The sequence below is a fragment of the Phocoena phocoena genome, chromosome 6 (genome assembly GCF_963924675.1).
Source record: "Phocoena phocoena chromosome 6, mPhoPho1.1, whole genome shotgun sequence".
NCBI classification, from domain to species: domain Eukaryota; kingdom Metazoa; phylum Chordata; class Mammalia; order Artiodactyla; family Phocoenidae; genus Phocoena; species Phocoena phocoena.
Window position 1 is genome coordinate 83465526 of NC_089224.1, and position 7321 is coordinate 83472846.

Here is a 7321-nt window from a genome sequence, read left to right on the forward strand (position 1 = left end):
CCAAACTGGCATGTTTTCTTGTGTCCATATTATCCACCTTCAAATATATACTCTGGAAATTCCAACATGATTTTAAGTAAGGGGATAATATGATCAGATGAGTAATGCTGTGTGGAATGAATATGAGGGGGGCAGACGTTGATAGGAGGAGACCAGTAAAGAGGCTATTGGAATATACTGAAGACTATATATCACGGTGGTTTCAACTAAAGTGATGGTGAAAAGTGGAAAGAAGCAAAAGGATTCAAGATATATGTTGGAAGTACAGTCAGAATCAGCTGAACTCTGTCATCTGGGTCATCAGTAACAAATTTCTGACCATGAAATAGACCAAGGTGAGTAACCTGTAGGAGGGGTCATACCTGAAAACTTGGCCTTATTGTCACTGTTGTTATGAGGACCCGGTAACAGCTACTTAGTTCAGATGGTCCCACTTGTCTTGGCAAGCAGCACCTACCTGGCTAGCACATTTACAGTCCCAGCTTCCCCCATGCACTTAGACAGGTTCCTGACTACAAAACTGATACACAGACTGTGCCCCAGGATTAGGTTTAACAGTACACTGCGTTTGGGGTACTGGCATCTCTGTCTGTATCAGCTCTGCCTTATCTGCTTGTAAGTTCTTCTACTTGCAGGTTCAAGTCAGCCCAGATTTAGTGGCACATTAAGAGCTTCCTACCCCGTGTGCCCAGAAAGGCAAAGCAACAGCAACCTTGATGCTGGTGTAAACATCAAATGAAACCTGAATCACCCAAACATTCAGCACACAGCTGGTTCAGGAATATACTCCCTCTACACTAGATCCTCTGGTTTCCTGCCAGAGCTGGAATCCTAACCAGTTCACTGGGGAACCTCTGTGAACTAATGACCTCTTCTCTAATGTCTGTAGTCCTTTCCTGAGACTGGCTTTCTACACCCCTCACTCTGTCTCCCATACTCTTCCTGGGCTTGCAACCCAGACACACACAGACACCAAGAACAATTACTGACCCAAAGACCTGCTGTTGTTCTCTACATGTTTCTCTTGGATTCAACAGGGAATCAGGTGTGAGTTGGTTTTACCACATTCCCCCAGGCTTAGCTTTGGTTTTTCCATTTAAAAAGTCTGCCTTGTTTGTTTATTTTATAGTGGTAGAGGGAAAAGAGAATGGGCAACTCTCAAGCATTCCTCATTGAGATGTAAATTCATGCAACCACTTTGAAGAGAAATTTGGCAAAATCTTGAAGAGGTAAAGATGCACATATCCTATAATCCTATCCCTAGGTATACGCCCAAGAGAAGTGGATAATAGACCCACCAATAAAATAGTGGAAGATTTTTCAGAGCCGCTTTATTCCCAATAGCAAAACTGTAAATAACCCAAATGTCTAACAAAAGAAAGGATAAACAAATTGTAGGATAGTCATAAAATAGAATATTAACCAGGAATTTAAAGAAAACTTACTTATATACAATATTAGTGAAGCTCAAAATATTATGTTCAGCAAAATAATCCAGACCCAAAAGGTATATTACATTTACAAGAAGTTTAAGAATGGGCAAAACCAAATCTAAAAGGTCAAAATAGTGGTTATCTCTGATGGGACATAGAGAATGGGGTTATTGACTGGAAAGGAAATGGGGGAACTTTCTGTGGTGTTAGAAATATTCTATATTTTGATCTGAGTGTATACATATATGAAAAGCCATAAAATTGTACACTTAAATTTGTGCATTTTACTGTGTCTAAATTATACCTCAAAAAGTATGAAAATAAAAACAAATAACAGTAATGTTATCATTATAGAATGTTTTAAATAAAGATAAGCAAAAGGAGTAAATAAAATTGTTCACTCCCACCAGATATAACTACTGTTAAGTACTTTTTGTAGCCATGTTTTTTTTTGTTTGTTTTGTTTTTTTTTTTTGCGGTACGCAGGCCTCTCACTGTTGCGGCCTCTCCCATTGCGGAGCACAGGCTCCGGACGCACAGGCTCAGCGGCCATGGCTCACGGGTCCAGCAGCTCTGTGGCATGTGGGATCCTCCCGGACCGGGGCACGAACCCGCGTCCCTTTCATCTACAGGCAGACTCTCAACCACTGCGCCACCAGGGAAGCCCTATGTATTTTTTTAATTTACAAATCATGCTGCTTTTTAAATCAGTTGTTTTCTATTGAACATATTTATTATTTAATTGTTTTTATGAGAAGTGATCTTCAAACTTTTTAGTAGCAAAAACCTTTCCTGAAACAAAATTTTATGTGAACCCTCAATACACAAATATTGCTCTGCTTAAAGGATAATTAAGGAATCACACCTGTCTGTGAGTCCTACTCTGTGTCCACCTCTGGCAGCCTCATAGCCATCTTTTTTTTTGTTTTTTGCACTACACGCGCCTCCCACTGCTGTGGCCCCTCCCGCCGCGGAGCACAGGCTCCGGACGCACAGGCTCAGCGGCCCTGGCTCACGGGCCCAACCGCTCCGCGGCACGTGGGATCCTCCCGGACCCGGGCACGAACCCGCGTCCCCTGCATCGGCATGCGGACTCCCAAGCACTGCACCACCAGGGAAGCCCAAAGCCATCTTAATAGGACCCCAGCAGTCTGAAAATCACTATCTTGGTTCCATTTGTAATGAATGCATTCCAATTCATGAATGACCCACAGTTTTGGTAACTCACATGGTGATAACACCTGAGTATTACCACTTCTTCTCCTTTAGACCACAAAGAAAATTCTGCAGTTGTCTAATGAGAACCGACCACATTCACTCACATCCCTCAACATGCCTCAAGAAAAGATTGTTTTGTCCAATCCACCAATAAGGCCTTTTTAAGGTAGATAGGTGCGTGAAGCCGAAAAGACTTGTGAGGTCTTACAATGGAAAGGGAGGTAATTGCCAGCTGGGAAATAGATCCAGAAAAGGGAAAGATAGATGGTGAGGAAGAAGATAAAGATATCTTTGGTTTGGTTTGTAAAGATAAAGTCCAAGAAAAAATATGAAAGAAATTCTGGACAAGGAGGTAATGGAGCTAATTGGAAGCGACCGCAGAGGATGGAAAAGATATTGTAAGTTGGAGGAATTTGACATCTTCAGAGCAATTGGAACAGGAAAGCTCCAAAATGCTTTTTCCTAGGTAATTAACTAGGACCCACCCAATGCTATTTCTTTATAATACAGCATCTTTCCTGTTATATGAATTTATAATGAATTTATAACTTCATTATACGCTAATAAATTATATACACTTGTGACTGTTTCTAGACTTTTGATTCTATTCTTGTGATCTGCATATCTATTTCTGAACCAGTTCCACACAGAACAAATCATACTTTCACCATATGTTTTAATAACTTACAGGGCAAGTCTCCCTTCATTATTACTTTTTTAAAATATTTTTTAGATATTTTTAAATGTTTGTAATTCCATCTAAACTTTAGAATCATTTTGTTGAATTCCCAAAACCTGTCCTTTTTATTTTGGTTAGAAGTTATAGAGTAATTTAGAGGAAATTCACATTTTTATCATTTTGACTCTTTTCATCCAGAAATATAGTCTGTCTCTCCACTTATTCAAGTCTTCTCCTGCCCTCGGGAAGTTTTGTTGCTTTCTTCATACAGTCCTGCATATTTGTTAAATTAATTCCTTGGTCTCTATTTTTTATTGCAATTGTGAAAGAAATCTTTTTATTCTATATAATTTTCTAGCTGGTTTGTGTTGGCATTTATTAGTTTGTATTGGTTCATATATGCATGGGAAACCAACATGCATTATGTATATATGTATACACATACATGTGTATATATGATATGATATGTATGTATATATATGGGCACACACACACTAACCAGACAGCCTATCAAAAATTCATATTAATTCTAAAAGTTCTTCATTTGTTTCGCTTATATTTCCTAAGTATTTTCTGGGGAATGATAATTTTGTCTTTTCCTTTCCAAAATATATACTTATTTTTTTGTTTAAAACAATGGCTAGGAACCCCCATAATAATGTTAAATATTTTCAGTGGTATATGGCACCTTTAATTGAATGTTTCTAAGTTCTAATCATTAAATGTTTATTCTTAGTTTCTCATGATTAGGCTTTTAGTATGTTAAGAAAATCTCCTTAGTAAGTCCTACCTTACTAAGAGTTTTACCAATAATGGATAGTAAATTATATTAAGTGCCTTTCTGGCATCGTGTTTGTTCCTCTTTTAGCCTATTTAATATAATGAATTATATTAATAAATTTCATGTTGAACTAACCATTAATTCCTCAAATAAGCCCTACATTACATGGTTATAGTATAATATGTTTAATTACATCGATTTTCATAGGTTAGATTGATACAGTTGTGTGTGTACATTAGTTTTGTCAGATTTAGGTATCAGAATTACGTCTGCTTCAAAAAATGAATTGAGGAGATTTCTATACATTTCTAATATCTAAAATACTTACTTAACAAAAGAAATATCTTTTCCTTGAACATTTCCAGGAATTACCCATAAAATCATCAAAGCCTCATGCTTTCTGGGTGGAATAGATCTTTGACAATCTAAAATTCCTTCTATGGGTCCTGGTATATGCAGGTCTTTAATTAATTTTGGAAACTTGATTTTTTTTTCCATCCATTTTATCATGACTTTCAGATCCATTAGCTTGAAAATGAGCATCATGTTCACTTGTGACTTATCTCCCTCACCTCTGTGGTTTCATGCTCATTTACAATTCTGTGGTGCTGGTTTTCCTTTCTTCTTCTTTGGCCTTAGTTAGAGGTTTTGTTTGATTTTTCTCAGTAGATTAAATGGATTTATCATTTCCCTTTATGTTTGCCAACTCTGTAATTTTTGCATTTAACTTTGTTTCTATCTCCTACATCCTCATTTAATAGAACATCCTCATTGTTCTATTTCTAATTTCATCAATCATTTATTCTTCCCTTTTTCATATATTTATATGTTTAAGGCAACAAATCTGCTAAGTACTGCTTTGGCCATACCCTTAAGTTTTTAGGAGCAGTTTTCATTGTCATTAATATATACATTTTCTCTTTGTCCCAAAAGTGATTTAGGAGAATGTCTTTTGATTTATTCAAGAGTTTAGATTTTTTGGCTTTAATCAATTTCATTGTTATGGTATTGTAGTCAGAGACTGTGGCGTATATACATTTTCTGCTTTTAGAAATTTAAGTTTTCTATTTGGCCCATTATATAATCACATTTTATAAATGTTTAATATGGACACTGGGAAACAATGTATATTGCCTCTTTGTTAGGGCATAGAGTTTAATATATATCATTAATTTTTCTCATCTGAATTTTATATATCCTCATTTCTTTATCCATGTGTCTTCTCAATTACTGAGTTGCGGTTACTGTGATCATCTCAAATCCCCCTAGTATTTGCAATACTTTGGCTTATATAGTTCAGTATTGTACCCTCCAGATATAAATATCTCTTATAAATTCTACCTTTTATCACTACAAAATGCATTACTTTGTTTTATTTAATATTTCACATAATGCTTTTGCCCTGAAATCTATGTCTGACGGTACTACCACCCATTCGTTCTTTACTATAATTTTTGCCCAACTTCAAATTTAACACCCCTTGCTCACTGTTATAATGGCATACAGCTAACTGTTGTTTTGGTTTGTATAGAGGTAAAATATACATACAATGAAATGCCTAACCTTAAGTGTACATCTTTTTATTTTTTTAAGTCTACATCTTGATAAGTTTTGATAAATGTACCAATCCATGTAACTACCACACCAATCAAGATATTGAACATTTCCATCACTCCAGAAAGTTACCATATGCCCCCACAGGCAACCACTGTTCTTATTTCTATCAACATAAAATTTCCCTCTTCTATAATTTCATATAAATAGAATCATTCAGTATGTTATTTTGTGTCTGGCTTCTTTCACTGAACATGATGTTTGGGGGATTTGCTCTTATTGCTGCATATATCAGTAGTCCATTCTTTTTTCTTGCTGAGTAGTATTCTTTTATATGAATTATACCATAATTTATCCTTCTGTTGATGGATATTTGGGTTCTTTCCAGTTTGGGGCTAGTATAAATAAAGTTGCTGTGAATATTCTTTTGCATGTCCTTTTGTGGGCATATGTTTTCATTTCCTCTGGATAAATACCTAGAAGTGGAATTTCTGGGCCACAGCACAGGTATATGATTAATTTTTCAAGAAACTGCCAAATATTTTCCAAATGATTGTATAATTTTGTACTCCTGCCGGCAGTTTCTCCACATTCTCACCAGCAGTTGGTGTTGTCTATCTTTTTAATTTTAGCCATTATAATGGATATGAAATGGTATCTCATTGTAATTTTTTTTTTTTTTTTTTTTTTTTTTTGCGGTATGCGGGCCTCTCACTGTTGTGGCCTCTCCCGTTGCGGAGCACAGGCTCCGGACGCGCAGGCTCAGCGGCCATGGCTCACGGGCCCAGCGGCTCCGCGGCATGTGGGATCTTCCCGGACCAGGGCACAAAGCCGTGTCTCCTGCATCGGCAGGCAGACTCTCAACCACTGCACCACCAAGGAAGCCCCTCATTATAATTTTAATTTGCATTTTCTCTGAAGACTAATGGTAATAAGCAATTTAATGTGCTTAATGGCTATTTGTACACATTCCTTTATGAACTACCTGCTCAAGTCTTTTGCCCATTTTGTATGGAGTTGTCTATTTATTATTGATTTGCAGGAGATATGTATATTGTATACATTTTCACCCAGTCTGTGTCTTCCCTTTTCATTTCTTGTCGTGGTAACTTTTGATGAGCAAAAGGTTTGAATTCCAATTTATCAATTTTTTTTCCTTTCTATTTAATGCTATTTATGCTCTCTCTAGGAAATCTTTGCCTAACCCAGGTGTGTGTTTTCTTCTAGAAGCTTTATAGTTTTTGATTTTACATTTGTGTTGATGATCTACTTCTTAAGTATTTTATGGTTTTGGGGGTTTTCTGATATAGAATTATATTCTTAATTGCATTTTCCAATTGTTTGCAACTGATCTATAAAAATATAATTGAACTTGTTTCTGTGGCCTTTCTAAATTCATTTATAAGTACCCGTAGTTGTTTTACAGATTCCTTAAGATTTTCTAACTACAGAATTATGCCTTTTGCAGGCTTTATATCTTTTACTTCTTTTTCTTGCCTCATTGCAATGGCTAGGAGCTCCAGTGCAACATTAAATAGAAGTACTAAGAGAGGACATCCATACTTTGTTCTCAGTCGTGGGGAAAGGCTTTCAATATTTCAGTGCTAAATACGATGCTGCTACAGGTGTTTTATAGATGCTCTTCAACAAGTTAAA